Genomic DNA, 16,772 nt, shown 5'->3' on the forward strand with positions numbered 1-16,772 from the left:
TATAAATAGATAAATATTGATAGATGGATGATAGATTAGATAGACAGGTGATAGATTGGATAGATGATAGATTAGATAGACAGATGATAGATAGATAGATAGATAGATAGATAGATAGATAGATAGATAGATAATAGATAAATTAGAGATAGATGATGGATATATAGATGTTAGATTAGATAGATGAGAGGATGGACAGACAGATGATAGATTAGATAGACAGTAGGCAGACAGACAGATAAATAGACAGATAGATAATAGAGATGACTACATAAAGCTACATGAAATCAATTTATGTTGAAATGGCAATAACAGTTGCCACACACCTGAGAGGCCAAAAACCCTGCAGTTGCTCACTTCACCGAGCTACGTGCCTCTAGCCCGAATTTGTCAGTGAAAAGCAGGCAGGTTCTGAGGCCTCTGGAAATGATCGTAATTTTCATCAGTTTCTAGGAGGCTGTGGTTTCTGCGTTAGGAGTTGGACTGTGAATAGCAGTTTTCCAGTTGAATGAATGGCAGAATGGCATCAAAGGGCAGTGGTCAGCTTGGAGAACAACCTGGAAATGTGGCACAGGGCCTTTGTTAAAACTCCTAACAAGAGAAGCAGGACATGTAGTTGGACGAGCCAGAGAGAGCTGGTTCACCAGAGCTCACTGCTGTGGTACTCCGGGGTGCTCAACTTATTCTACAGGGAGTCATGCAAGGAGCTAGAACGAAGGGAGAAGAGTGTCCCATTTTAGAAAGGGCATTTCTCTTAGGGCATTGGTCTCTTGGGTTAACTAATTCACAGTGTGCTGGCTCTGTGTGATGGATACAGCCTGATATCTTAGGAAAAACCAAGCAGTAGCTCTTTGTTTTAAGTGAGACGTTCATGGAGATACTGGTTCCTATAAGCAACTTGCCCCGGCTTGTGAGAGCATGGCTAGACTCCCCCTGAGCTGCCCAGTCTAGCACATTTTTTGTGGTCACTTTCCACAACAAGTCTCCAGCACTTTACTTCTTCCGGACTCTGGGATCATGTTCAGCACTTTTGGTACCAAACTTTCTCAAGAGCCTAAAACAGAACAGCTGTATTTACTTAACATCAATCCCCAGCACCAGAGAGAAGACTCCTGTGATCTAAAGGCCCCCGAGATGTGCCAGGATTCATGCCCATGTGGCTGGTTTTTAATCTCATCTGGTCCCTGTGGCCACCTGTGGTTATTCTCGTCAACCTATCAGACAACAGAGGCAAGCTCCATGTGGGAAAGTCACATGCTATAGATCTGTAGCGGCATAGCAACTGAATGCCCAAAGACAGTCTTACTTAACCCCACTGCCTTGCTTTCCCACCGCCATGGCTTCAGGGTTATGACCATCTGCTCTGTGCCCACCTCAGTACCCAGAGAAGAGCACACTCATTGCCACCATTTGAAGTTTTATTCACATGTTGATGGCATCGGACTTGCCCAATGTCATGCCATTCACCAAGAGCAGCAGGAAAATGCAAACCCAATCAGCCTGGTCAAGCAGACACAGGCGTATGCTTTGCCAACGGATAACCACAAAGATCTCCTTTCCTTTCTTTGAAGTTAAAGAGAGGACTCAGTTGTAAAGAATAAAGTTTGACTTGTCAGGAAGACATCCCCGGGGTATATCCCTGGTCCCTGCTCACATTCTGCACAAGTCCTACGATTGCTTCAGGATCAGGAGCCCTGCAGGCTCCCTCTCCTTCTCTATGTTGGAGCTTAAGCAGCAGCAAGGTATTTCTCATGGGAAGATTATTGGTTCTTCCCGGAGGATCACCCATGGTCAGTCTCCCCTCTATTGGATATTGTCTAAGACAAAGGAGTCTCTCTCCCCTTTGTCCCAGGAACCCACTGTGTTCTCTCCATCCAAGCTCAACTCCCATCCTATTTCATAATCAGCCATCATTCCAACGTACAAAGTAGAGGGTTGTTCTTGCTAGCTGCCATTAATACCACGTTGACAGACTTTTAAAATATTTGAAGAAGAAGAAGAAGAAGAAGAAGAAGAAGAAGAAGAAGAAGAAGAAGAAGAGGAAGAAGAAGAAGAGGAGGAGGAGGAGGAAGAGGAGGAGGAGGAGGAGGAGGAAGAGGAAGAAGAAGAAGAAAAAGAAGAAGAAGAAGAAGAGGAAGAAGAAGAGGAGGAGGAGGAAGAGGAGGAGGAGAAGGAGGAGGAGGAAGAGGAAGAAGAAGAAGAAGGAGGAGGAGGAGGAGGAGGAGGGGAGAGAGAGGGGGAGGGGGAGGGAGAGGGGGAGGAGAGGGGGCATTAAAAGTAGATAAGAAGGAAAAATATGTACAAGAAAGTGATGAGTTATAGTTGCCTAATAGGGGAATTGAAGTCCTTTTTATATTCCTGTTAACAGGCATATAAATACTGGGAACTCCCCTTGCTAAAGTCAATTTCGAGGAGCTTTGGTCTTTCATAAAATTACATCATTTAAAAGGAAATCGCTACTTTTTTAAAACATAAGCCAGACCAAATACTGAGAAATGTACAACTGAAGAAGAAATAATAAGACCCAGAAAGCAGTTGCCACCAATGTGGTATTCTCAAACCAACACTGAGCCATCCTCTCTTGCCTTGAGCCCACAGCAGCCCAGATGAGAATTTAAACCATTGCAAAATCCATGCTGGCCCACAGGATGGAGTCAGAGAGATTGACCAGGCTAAGTAGCCTGCTACCGAGACGCTAAATACAAAATAATTTGCAAGAGGGAAAATGAAACAAGAGTGGAAATATCCTTCCAGTCATTGAGGGGGGGAGAAAGGTATATAAATTGATTTTTAGAAAAAGAAGAAAGAAAACAAGATTTGTCAAGAGATTGAACCCATTCATCATGGTGTGCTAAGGAAAACTGCCATTTTCTCCCTTTCTTTTTCTTTTTCCACTTACTTGACCTTGCTTCTGTCAAGGTCAAAACAGGAAAATGTTCTGGTTGCAGGGACATACTCCCATGTCTTGGTGCTTACAAGGTTGTTTGGGTCAGGAGTTCTGGGTCAGCCTTGGCTACAATATACATTTAAAGCTAGCCTGGGCTAATTGAGAGCCTGTCTCTAAACAAACAAACATGAACACAACACCACCACTCCAGGACAAGAAAATAATAGTAAAATAAAATCCGTTTGCAAAAGATGGCGCTGCACACAGTGGAAGCGAGCCTTCCAGAGTCTGCTGTGTTGGAAAACATGTTCAGGCTTTAATTAACATCAGGCCTGTTTTCCTCAGCCAAGGGCTGCCCCTTCCCTGCAGGGGTCCAGGCAGTCTCAGGCAGTTTGTTCTAACATGGGTCTTCCCCTTTCAAGCCACGCTGGAAGAAGCCAACCATAATGAGTCGCAGATGGGAAAGACGGACAGAGTAAAGGACATTGCCCCACAAATTAGAAAATAGAACAAACAACCCACAGAGGACTTTTCCATCACCCTCTGAGCTGCTGCAGCAGCGGCTTCCAGCACGTGTCTCTTGCAAGTCTTAGGTTACCTTGAGGTCTCGAGACCTTCGTTGTTCACTGGGTTCCACCCAAACAGTGGTTTGCTACTGAGCCTCTCCTGGCCCCCGGACAATGTCTGCTCTGGAGAGGAAATGGAAAACCCAGGCAGGGTTTCAGGTTTCAACGCAAGTCCAGCAGGAAAAAACCCTCCTTCCGAAAAGTGTTTGAAGTTGGTTCCAGGTATACACATTTAAAAATAAAAATAAGAAACCTTTAAAAAAATTTTTTTTTTATTTTCCTTTGCATTGGACGTGGGGGAGAGAAGACCATTGCCGAGGCCTGACTCTTCATCTGCACGCCTGGCATTATAAGAAATCTCGAAGTTTTGATAGACTTAATCCCAACCACAGGAGGAATGAAATAGCTTCCCAGACTGCCAAGGCAAACCGGGACCACACCAAAACAGCCAAGGGCTTGCAAGTGGCTATCTGCCAGGTCTTGTCTGGCAAAAGCCTAGCTAATAAATAAATATACAGTATCCCAGTCTGTCAAGCTGAGCGTGGCTTTGCCCCGAGTCTAGGCGAGGTCTGAGTTGACCGTCACCAACAACTCTGTCCTGACATGGCCAAGAAGCCTGTGAGACACACAAGGAAGATGCAGCTTCAGACATCCTCTAGAGCTTGTTCACGACTGTTCTCTGTACATTGTGGGTCTCTCTCTCTCTCTCTCTCTCTCTCTCTCTCTCTCTCTCTCTCTCTCTCTCTCACACACACACACACACACACACATGCCAGTTTCTTTTACTACACAGATTTCCTCATGGGTTTTGACCACTTGTGAATCTTTCCATGTTGTTTTCTGGTTGCTGCTGTTCAGGGTGATTTTCTTCCTGCACATGCGTTTAGCACAATTGCTTGTAACAAGATTACTCGATTGTTGAGCAATATCGCCCCAGCAGAACCAAGCCGCAGAATTCTTTTTATAATCCTGGGACTGCCTGGACCCTAACTGCAGAGCTGACCCTCTGCCTAGGCCCCGTCCGATGATGAGACCAATGGCTGTGTTTAAAGATGGATGTGAAGATGTGGATTCAGAAAGTGGACTGGGAAGGAGAAGGGTGGGGCAGAGAGGCTCTTTCAGAGGCTCCCCTTCTTGCCTCAGAGAGCCTCGTCACTGGAGAGGCCCACTTTTAAATTTGGCCTTTGGTAGTGTGGGTAGGCATGGCTTCTGTCTGCTTGTTAGCTCTCCAAGAGAGAGTTCTGGTAGATCTATGATTTGTGGTTAGTGGACTGGGGAATGGAACGATTAATAATGTTGTTATTAGAAGAAAAGGGAGATCAAAGAACACAAGGACGAGAAGCAAGAGGATGACTGATTCCTGATTTGCCTCAATTCCCTTCACTGGCAGTTATTTATTTACTCTGCGGGAGTATGCGTGTGTTGTGGGGGGGTGCACGTGTTTGGGTGGGTGTGAATGCGCGTGTACATGTACTGCGGCGTGTGTGTGTGTGTGTGGAGGTCAGAAGACAACTTGCAGGAGTCTCTTTTCTCCTTCCACCATGTTTGTGGGTCCCAGTGATAGAAGGTCAGGCTACTAAGTGCTGGGCCCTTTACCTGCTGAGCCATTTTGCCAGACCTCTATTTGTTTAGAACACATATGAATGTCTGAGTCTCTTCTAGAGGCTACAACAAAACACCACAAACAGCATGTCTTACAAGTAACAGATATTTATTTCTTACAGCTACAGAGGCTGGGTGTGTAAGATCAAGGGACCGGCAGCTTTGCCATTTGATGAGAGCTGGCACTGGTTTTGGGACTTCACCATCTCAGCATGTCCTTAATTACTGTTCTGTTGCTGTGACGAGATGACATAACCAAGGTGTCTTGTAAAACAAAGCATTTAGTGCAGGCTTCCAGTTCAGAGGGTGAGTTCATAACCATAATGGCGAGGATCATGCCAATAGGCAGGCAAGCATGGTTCTGGAGAGCTTACTTCTGATCTACACGTCAGGGGCAGAGAAGACAGGAGTTAGGCCTAGCGCTGGATTTTGAAACCTCAAAACACACCCTCAGTGACACACCTCGTCCGATAAGGCCACACCTTATCTTCCCACCTAATCCTTCCCAAACTGTTCCACCAACTGGGGATTGAGCATTCAAACATGCGGGCCTCCAGAGCATCTGTGATGAGTGTGCTAACCTTATCCGCTGGAACAAAGCCCTCTAATGCTTTCCAGAGACCATTGCCCTGGGGGGTGCGATTCTAAGCTGTGAATTTGAAGGAGGGGACAGAAATATTAAATGTCAGCTGATCAATGTGCTTCCACAATGGTCTACTGTCACAGGGGTCTACTGTCACATGGGTCTACTGTCACAGGGGTCTACTGTCACATGGGTCTACTGTCACAGGGGTCTACTGTCACAGGGGTCTACTGTCACAGGGGTCTACTGTCACAGGGGTCTACTGTCACAGGGGTCTACTGTCACAGGGGTCTACTGTCACATGGGTCTACTGTCACAGGGGTCTACTGTCACAGGGGTCTACTGTCACAGGGGTCTATTGTCAGGTTCCTCATCTCATTGTCTCAATAAAGAAAGGAAATCTGTAATTCCACTAGCCATATGTGCATTACACATTGTCTCTACTACCTCTTATCATAGAAAAATTCTAAGAAATGCCTTCTAAAGACCTCTCAAATTATTTTTTATTAAAAAAAACATAGTGATTTGATCATTTAGAGAAGTGCCGTGTGTATGTAAATGTGTGTATATGTGTGTGAGTGTGTGAGAGTGTGTCTGTGTATGAGTATGTGTGAGTGTGTGTCTGTGTGTGAGTGTATAAATGTGTGTCTAAGTATGTGAGTGTGTATCTAAGTGTGTGAGTGTGTGTCTAAGTGTGTGTGTGAGTGTGAGTGTGTGTCTGTGTATTTGTGAGTGTATGTGAGTGTGTGCCTGTGTGTGAGTGTGTGTGAGTGTGTGTGTGAGTGTGTAAATGTGTGTCTAAGTATGTGAGTGTGTGTATCTAAGTGTGTGAATGTATGTCTAAGTGTATGTGTGTGAGTGTGAGAGTGTGTCTGTGTATTTGTGAGTGTATGTGTGTGTGTGTGTGTGTGTGTGTGTGTGTGTGTGTGTGTGTAAGAGAGATGGGGTTCTGTACAGAAGGAAACATGATCTAACTAATTTTTTGTTCCTTTTTCATCAATCTGTTAGAAACAGCCATGCAAACGTCATGAAGTTTTTCAGTTCATCCCCCAAACACTCAGGTGGCTAAGTGTTTAAATGATTTTATTTTGTGTTCTTCTTAGTATGTCCTTGAGTAAGCAATAGGGGATACAATATTGCTTCTGTGTGTTCATTTCAGCTCCCCGTTCAATGATCTTTGATTGACTTAGAGACTGCAACTCTGCTGATAGCTTACCAAAGCAAACCTCAGTCTTAAGACTCTGGAGAGACTGGTGACGACTTTGATGGTTAGAAAGACACACCCTAGATCTGCTAACAGCAACATTCTCGGGCACTTCCCTGTCTTCCCCACCCTAGAACCATCTGATTGATCTGTATGCAGAAGTGATCTAAACTGCTTCTTCCAGTTTTGCTATGGAGGGTGTGGCCTGCTCCAGCAAGGAGCACTGTCCTGAACATTCTTGGTGTTTGAACATGTGATATCTTCTACAGACTCACGTTTCGAATGCTTGGTCACAAGCCATTGTGGCTCCCTCATTCTTTGGAGGCTCTATACATTTGAGAAGATGGAGCCTCACTGCAGAAAGTAGGTCACTGGGTCACACCTTTAGAGTCAGTCATCTTCCTGTCTTCCATGAGGGGAAGAAGAATCTCTGATAAGCAATGTCCTAGTCAAGGACTTGGGATCGAGCAACCATGGACTGAACCTTCTAGACCCATGAGGTCATAAACACTCTCTCCCATAAGCTTTTCTCTCAGGCTGCAGTATGAAGCTGACTTACAGTTCTGCTAGAAGTTTCCCTTGGCAAACCATTTTTGTTGGTGAAGCCCCAGGAGCCTTTGACTTGTAGAACTTCAACAATGGACTACATTGTTGCCTTCAAGTCTGAGGTCCCAGGGTGTTGAAGAGGCTCCAGGCTTTAAAGAGACAATGCGAGACATTATACTGTACGAGCTCAAGTCTACTCACTTGACAGTGCTTGCTCAAACCCAAAACAGGAGTCAAAAGCAGCTTCCTTTTCAGACTCAGGCTCTAACAGGATATTCTGACCGCTCACCCTTGGGTGAAAACACACCGGCTCCTCTCCTGCTAGAGATGGAGGGCATGTTACAATGGGCAATGGTAGACTAACCGTTGACTCTAGGAGAAACCAGCTGGAGCAGCACCATCAGCCCCTTACCATGGTGTAAATATTTCTGCCAGGGCCAGCCCCAAGGACCCAGTGTGTTATCTCTGACCTTGGGGTCTAGAAGTACTCCAGAAGTACTCCAGAGTCACCTAACCCCAGGACATCCCTGAATGGGCTATGAGTCCTGTGGGAACTGGATCATGGGAGCTGATGAATAATGCCTTGATCTAGGCTTTCTAGATATTTCTTTTCCTTGCTTTAAAATCCCCTATGAGGACTTCAGAAAATCAGGACAGTGAGGATCATATAGCCAGAGCGCTCCCGTGAGAAGACACATGGGTTTCTTTGTCCTGTCTCCAACAGCTCTGTATCCTTCACGAATCGGAGATGAGCATGTGCAGGCCTGGAGCGTCGCCCTCCTGGATCCTCTCACCTTCTCCTGCTTCCTCGTCTTCTTGTGGGGGCAGTACGTGTTATTTATGTCCATGTTAAAGAAATAAAACCTGGGTGCCATAAAGGCAAGTCCTTTGCTTTCCCATAAACCTCACAGTTCATGCCTGCGTTTCTATAAAGTTCATCTAGTCCTTGTGTGACTTGGACTAGCTGGGGTTTATAAGCTGGAGAATTAGTCAATAAAGACGGGCAAGCATTCCACTGCCAGCTTGGGATTGGATTGTCACATTCTCCCTCCACACATAGAGGTGGCTATACCTTCATTGTCACATGGAGTCAAATGCCACCCTCCTAGGCCCACAGAAGAAAGAGCAGTGGACAGGACACAGGAGATGCCTAGTTAGGACTCGCTTTCTCTGATCCTAGTGCTGCTTGCTCTCGGTAGAGGATGGGACCCAGCTCACTATCTCCTCCTTTTGGTCCTCAGCGTCAGAAACTTGAGGACACAGAATCCAAGATTCTCTTCCATCTTTTCTATGCCTTGTTGGGTGAGTCAGCCTTTTCCTTTCTGGGAGAATCAGAAGAGCGTTGACTGTAAGCCATGATTATTTGTAAATGTGTCACCGAATGTCTTTGTTATTGGGGAGGAGAGAAAGAGTAAGGAGGGAGAGAGAGAGAGAGACAGACAGAGACAGAGACAGAGACAGAAACAGAGAGAGACAGACAGAGAGAGACAGACAGAGAGAGACAGACAGAAAGAGAGACAGAGAGAGAGACAAAGAGAGAGAGACAGAGAGAGAGACAGAGAGAGAGACAGAGAGAGAGACAGGGAGAGAGACAGAGAGAGACAGAGAGAGAGACAGGGAGAGAGACAGAGAGAGACAGAGAGAGAGAGACAGGGAGAGAGACAGAGAGAGAGACAGAGAGAGAGAGAGAGACAGAGAGAGAGAGAGAGAGAGAGAGAGAGAGAGAGAGAGGAGAGAAGGGAGACTGAGCCACGGAGAGAGGTGATAAAAAAAAAAGAGTTCAGACAAGGAGAGTAAGGCCACCTGAGGGACTAGCTAGATCTTACTAGGTTCACTTATTCAGAACTCATCAGTAACACTGTCCCTATATGACAAGGAATGGGTCTTTTTTCTCAGACAAATGTCCCCAGGTGACTGTGATATTTATTGCAGTTCTAAGGGTCATTTGTAAAAAACAAAAAAAACAAAACAAAAAAACAAACAAACAAACAAACAAAAAAAAGACCTCTCTGGATTTTGCAAAAAGGAAAAACTATGGTTTTATGTTTCCAAAATTAGGAATAGACTCTCATTTACTTATATTTTAATGAGGGCTTATTTTCAGTGTAAAACAACTTTCCAGAGCTACCACTGGCAACTAATAAATTGGGAATAAATAAAATATGACACCATAAACTGCACCCCCATAATCTATCAAGCATGCATCTGCTGTGGACGGTACGAGACAACAATAACCCTTTGGTTTAATTGGGCTCATGAGCGGTAGCATATGCGTGCTAATGGTCCCATTGACATTGCTTTGCACCCAAGGAATGAAATTATTGCCTGCTAGCATATGAAGCTCTATGGGGTCCTCTCTCCCCTAGAAGTACACATGTGCTGCTATTAGCACAAATAGGAGTAAAGCCCAGGCTTTGGGGTTACAAAGACGCCCTTGGGGTGCAGCGGCAGAGAGGCTAACCAATATTCTGGTGAGTTAGACGGGACTGTGCTCGCCTAGAAAGGCCTGCAGTTGTTCCAGAGGGGGCTCTCTGCAGGTCTGGCTACAGTCTTAATGGAAGTGCCTGGTAATGACAGCTAATTGCATACGCAAGCACGTATATTGACACGTGGAGTGTGTCTCGCTCATCTTTGCTCCAGAACCCGATGGTACACTGTGCTAGGGATAATAGGTGCTTGCTGCTTATCTAAGTGGTGCCCTTATGTAAGTGGCGGCCACAAACACAGATCTGGCCAACTCCACCTCTTCTGATGGCAGGAGGAACCTTTAATTCTGTGTGCGTCCCTCAGAGAGTTAAAGCAAGGCCGACGAAGCCCCCAGACAGATTCACGGTGCACATTCTGCTCCTGTTTCCCTTTGATGGACGTAAGCCCTGGCCTCCCCCACCATGGGCAGGGTAAGGGTAAAAGACTACAAGGATACACTGGTATCCTTGGTGAGAACAAGCTCATGGAGTGAAGCCCTCTTCAAGGGTCTGATAATCTGTTTCTAGCATGCCTACTTCAGGATGATCCTGAAGGTCACCCTGCCCTACCTCCTGAGCTGTGTAGGTCAGTTTCAGGAACAGGCTCCTAGTTATGACAGGCTAGAATACCAGCCTTCCAGAGCCCGGAGCCTGGAGGCTGCGTAACACAAGGCAATTATCTGTTTTGAAGGAATACTCTGATTTGACATTCTTAAGGAGTCACAGACGTCTGATTTCATAATATAATTTGTAGAAGTAAAAAAAGGCGAGTTAAACATTTGCTTACACATATCATGTTTACATGTGTTCAAAGAACTTTCCAGAACTTTGCAGTCTCATCCAACGGCATCTTTTTTAAGCTCGCTTCGCTCTCGTAGGTTTGCAAACAAATTCCACAGCACATTCAACCGCAAATTGATTTACTTTTGGGGAAAGTCCTCGAGTTTCGAGACTGTCTTCATGCTGTTTAATGTACACACAGATGTAAAAAAGAAAAAACAATCTCCTTAGACAGGAACACAAATCTGGCATTCGGAGGAGTTGGGTTTTTTTTTTTTTTTTTTCATTTATTCTCAAAACGAAAGGAAAGCAGCAATGGATGCAGTCCAGATTGCCAAGTAGCGTACAAATGACTTCTTGGACCCTGTCTCAGCATGACTGACAGCCATGGCTTGGGTAGGATGGGTGAGGGAGAGAGAAGTGTTTTGAGGGGAGGAAGCTGAGTTCCACTGGGTGCTCCCACTGGGTGCTCCGCACACACTATCCACTTGGTTGCCGAGACAGGAGGCATCTTTAACTGCCTATTCTCACCTCGGATCGGTCAATTCTCTATGTCTCATGTTGGGGGCTGCCATGACCCCTAACCTCTTGCTCTGTGACCCCATGGTATTCATTGCTCAGACTCGAGGCTCTCAAGGAGTTTCAGCTAACCTTGTTCATCCCATTCTCTTTGTATTCCAATGTACGCTCTTGACTGATGCTGGAGACAGATCTAACCCACACTTCAGACGCGATGACATCTTTGGTAGAAAGAACCATGAGGATTCCCTTCCTCCCAAGCAAGAGGCTTTCTCCTCTGGGTAATGCCAAAGCCACATCCCACTGCCCGGTCCTGTCCACAGATGAACCTCCTGTCCATTCTGGTGATATTTGAATACACTCTTCTGTTGACCAGGAATGCCTTCCTGATGCGTTTCCACCCTGAAACCCCTTGAATTCTGAACACTCAAAGATGCTGCTTTGAGAAATTATCTGGACCAACATCGGGTTGGGATACTGTTTCCTGTGTTGGGAACACACACTTCTTTACCGGTGTCTTTTCCCTTCTCTCCTGTGTGTCTGTGTGGGGTTTGTGTAAGTGTGCACAGTATATGATCATGAAGGCCAGAAGTCATTGTCAAGCATCCTCCTCCATTGGCCTCCACCATAGTTTTTGAGACAGGGTCTCCCACTGAGCCTGGAGCTGGTTTATTTGGTTAGGCTGGCTACCAGAAAGCCTCAGGGATTCTTCTGTAGCTACCTCCTCAGTGCTGGGTTTACAGATGCACGGCACTGTGCCTGGCTTGTACCACAAGGTTGAAGACCATAATCTAAGCCCGCTTGCTTGCTTGCTTTCTTGCTTGTTCAGCGAGCACTTTATCCATTGAGCCATCTCCCCATGTGTTGTTGTTCTTAAACTAACATTTATTCTGATCAGACTTAGCTTTTATGAGAGATGATCTGTGTTTGTCAGGGGTTGACAAAACCCCGTGTCCTTTATCATCATGTACAATATTAAGCACGGTTTCTAAAAGCTGCGCACGCAGATTGCGGTGCTGCGAGTAAGGAAATAGATGCTCAAACCTGTCCTCAGAAAGAGAATGTATATAATAATGCCAAAGGTCATGACTCAGAGGCACCTTTCGGTGTCCCAAGCTTCCTGCAATAGAAACAGAATCCTGAAGCTTCCCTATGTGGAACCAGGAGAGGCTGCTTGGTCCAGGGGCTGAACCAAACGATCACACTGCCTTGATATCTCATTCCTCAGACATCACCATCCTATGCAGGGATCGTCTGCCCTGGTACCCAGTGGTCTGATCTTTAAGAAGCCTTACTCTCATAAAGGGCTGGTGAACTTAGGAGAGGGAGGGCAGGGAGTCTTGTCCCTCAGTTGTGACAATAAGAATGTCAAGCCAATGTCATCTTGGCTGGTGTTTAGGACAGTTCTGTGCCCCGCTCCCTGCACCCATTCTTGTCCACCCCTTTTCAGGTGGGTCCCGGTCTTTTTAGGGCATCTCCAACAGGATGCTGAAAGCTCCAAGGACCGTATCCCCAGCAAAATGCATCCACCGAATGCAGCACTAGTAGCATGGGGATTAAGAAGGCCGAAGTTTACCAACAAACACATCCTCCAATCTGCCCGACTTCTGTCCCTCAATAAAGGAGCATATGTCCAGCCTCCTGCCTACCAAGGTTTTGGGGTTTGCTGCTGCTTAATTGTTTTTGAGAAGTTAGTAAATAACCCAGTGTCTGGACTGGGAAGGTCTCATTTGTATGCAACCTGGTTGGCAGCCGGCCGCCCTGGGCAGCCCTCACTTGCAGCCAGAGTGTATCCATTAAAGCTTGGAAACTCACAGTGTTAATAGGAACCAGGCAGAGAAAGTGAGTTGAAACCAGGAATGTGTCAGCAGGGACTTCAGCTCTGCTCAGCTGTGTGGGACCCAATCCTGTCACACACACAGGCAGGACTGGAGTGTCTCAGGAAAGGTCTTGGCAAGGCGACTGGGTCCAAGACCTGGGGCTCTTTGTATATCTTCATCCAAGCTGATGGTTACTGGAAGCCCCACCCCTCTAGTCCCTGGGGTCAGTCTGACACTAAAATCTTGGGGTCCCCATTCTCTACCTTCTTGCTTTCTTAAAATGCCCATTCATTCCTACTGACCTCCATCCACACCCCACAGAATGGTGGGAAACTCAAAGCATCCTACTGAAGGAGTGCAGTCTGTCAGAGACAAACATGAGGGAGAAGAGGAGACTGTGCAATATGGCATGGTGACCTCTCCCAGGGATCACACCTGCAGGGCTATGTCCATGGTCATGCCGTGTAACTAAGGACACAGACTTCATGGATACTTCTGATGCAGAAGGGAGAGACCATGGACCACAACCTCCAGAGAGACACCTCACTGAGCCTCTGAGAATGAGATAGATTTCTTTCATTCTGTGGAAGTCATTTTGGGAACCCATGCAATGGCCTTCAGGAGAAAAACGGAGCAAGGTTGCTAGCCCTATCTCTCAGCCATCCCCACTGTTTGCTGAGAGATACAGTGTTCCAGTGTGCCCCACAAACCTAACACCCATGACCTCCCCATCCCTTTGGCAAGCCTCGAGGCAAGGCCCAGCACAAAAGCTACATCCTCCTGAACCAATATTGCTGCTTTAACCAACAGGTGTCAAGTGGGCAGGTACACGTGCTGGAGCAAGCTCGAACTCCACACAGTGGAACCAGGAACCGAGAAAATTAAAGCCCGAGGCCGTCAGGGCCCTGGCCATCAGTACAGAATTCAACATCTGTAGAGAAGGTGGCCAGCCAGTAGTTAGTTTGCTTTGCTATTTCTATATGTATTTTTTTTCTACATCTGGGGTTTTAACTTTTCAGTAGAAAACTGGCTGATCCACTTGGAGCTGCTGTCCAGGAACTTCCGATCACATTCCGGCAGCTCAGAGAGTTGCTGCTCGATTACCTGGGTTGAGGGTATAGGCTCAAGGGTTATGGAAGTCTTTTCAGCAGGAGGGAGAATTAATTTACATTGTGGAAAACTTGAAGATGCCAAATGGATGCAAAGATGCATGCGTCTATTACTGTATATCACAGGGATGAAACTCTCAAGATCTGGCTTTCCTCATCATGCAAGCATTATTTTAGCTGTTTCAGATTCACTGGGACCAGGAAATGCTCTGACACACCGAACCACTGACAGTAACGGATGCTTTCAGTCTGCTGAGGCCGTCTTGGCAGCCTATGCAATCAATGTCGCGCTTTGTGAGGACTCTCCTTCCCCTGTGCTCGTCAGGGACAGGGGCTTCTTATTTGGGGTAGATATTGGTTCATTTTCAAATCAAAAGGTGAGTGCTGAGAATAGGACCCTGGCCTCGTACAAGGTAGGTGTGCAGTCAGTGACTGCACTGAACTCCCTACCCAGTCCTCCGTGACCTTTTATTCTGAGCTTTTATATTCATTCTCCCTCTGTCTTGCTGTGCACACACGCACATGTGTTTGTGTTTGTGTGTGTGTGTGTGTGTGTGTGTGTGTGTGCATGCTAGTGCACCACGACACACTTGAGATGGCCATAAAATGACTTGCAGAAGGAGTCTATTCCCATCGTTCAGGATATGAATTCCTACATGGAGCTCTGGTCATCACACTTGGGGGCTGGAACATCTAATTGGCTCTCTTTTGGTCTTTTGGTCTTTCATTTTATTAGAGAGAGAGAGAGAGAGAGAGAGAGAGAGAGAGAGAGAGAGAGAGAGAGAGAGAGAACACACACATACACACACACATACACACACACACACACACACACACACGATTCCATGGTTACTTTTAGAAGCTCTAAAGTGATTTCATAGTTTGGATCAAAACCAGCAGGCTCACCTTTTACACTCTCAGTTCTGAGCAGTTCAACAAACACCTGCTCCCCATGTTAAAAGCTAGGCTCTTCCTTATGTAAGAGCTATGTCAGGCTTACAGAGACAAAAGGGTAAGCAACACAGAGTCTCTCTCCAAGGCCGCCCCTCACAGGTAAGCTGAGGGTGACAGGGCTGCAGAGTCTCTCCCAGGCTGTCCCTCACAGCTCTGTTCGCTGTCACTCTTGGCCCACTGTCGACTTTTGCCTACTGTCTCTGTTTGTTTTCGTATTCCAGACGAATGGAAATCCACATATAATGGATTGATCTTCATTCCAACTGCAAGGAACCCTGGATTTTTAATATATTCCAATTTTCTATCAGTTCGTATTTCCTGTACACAGCGCTGGCTTCTGTGAAGACAACCTTCAAGGCTAGCCCATGCTTTGACCACATTCTCTCCTCAGAGCCTCCCCCCCCCATTCCACCTTCTGCCGCCCCAAATCCCCTTCTGTTTTTATGTTATGATCCATATTCCACAGTCATACAGAATCCTGGTGTTTATTAGGCACATTGGGCACATCTAGAGCACCCTACACAAACACGTGGTGAGATATTTTCAACTGGCCATGCCCAAAGGAGAAGAGAACATGTTTTCTTCCCTTCTTTGCCTCCGTAGAAGTTTGGAGGAAGAGTGACTCATAAGGTACGGAGCCTACAGAAGCGACTTTCATATCTTTTAGCCAGGGTAGATCAAGGAAAAGCACCATGTGGTTGAGTATCCGCTTTGCCAGTTGGTGAATCTGCCCACCTATGGAGAGATTGTTATTGGTTCTATTTTTTTTTAAGGTGTATCACCATTGAGCCAGACATCATACGTACAGAGTAAGGTCGGATGGTACACCAGACCGTTTTGCGGGTCTTTGCAACTATAGGCCAATGAGAACAGGGAACAGTTGCTGGATACAAATATCCACTCCTCCTGGGGATAGGTGGTTATGGTAGAACCATGGATGAGGAAACATGAGTCTTCTCTGGAGCTCTCTGGAGAGTTCCTCGGATCACTGCTGACAGGAAGCGGATAAGGGAATGCACAGCTAAACTCTCCCTTTGTTGTCACTCCCTTGCTATGTGGCCTTGCATCATGTCCTGGCTCTCCTCACTCTCCATTCCTCAGTTTCTATGTGATTAGGAGGCTATGAGAGGCCATGACAGATGAGACTAGTAGGACACTCTGCAGAGAAGTTGCATACTTTAGGCACTCAGTGGAAAACGAATGTAGGGAAGATGTGTTTACTGGCATTTTCTCCACTCAACACTAGAACTGAATTCTAATCCCGGTGGTTTCCCTAACTTCTCTCATAAGTGGCTAGAACAGCACCAATGTACACAATCCGGTGGTATCATCACCACTTCTAACTAGAGGTTGCCTCTAAAGGTCAATATCAGTATGGTTTCCTAACCCAGCAGCCTGGTATCTTTCTAGGTGATTGAAGTACTGTAATATAAAAAGCCTATCTACCCATACTATAACAAGTTGCAGGTGAATGAGCTAGGATTAAGGTTCTGGGAAGCCAAAGGCCAACAACGCCCATGCTTGATACACCTCTTCAGGCTGGTGTCCACCCTGTCCCTCTACTGCACTATCACACATAGCAAGTAAGTGGGCCAGGATAAGGTCCCAGCCAGCTGAAGGCCAACATCCAGGCTGTGGACACTGTTCCAGGCTGACCTCCACCCTGTCTCTCGTCAGATTAGCAAGAGGGATTGGGGAGATGCTCACCACAGCACCAGCTGAACAGACTGTGGGCTT

This window comes from Rattus norvegicus, chromosome 6, assembly GCF_021556685.1.
Source record: "Rattus norvegicus strain SHRSP/BbbUtx chromosome 6, alternate assembly SHRSP_T2T, whole genome shotgun sequence".
Taxonomy (NCBI): Eukaryota; Metazoa; Chordata; class Mammalia; order Rodentia; family Muridae; genus Rattus; species Rattus norvegicus.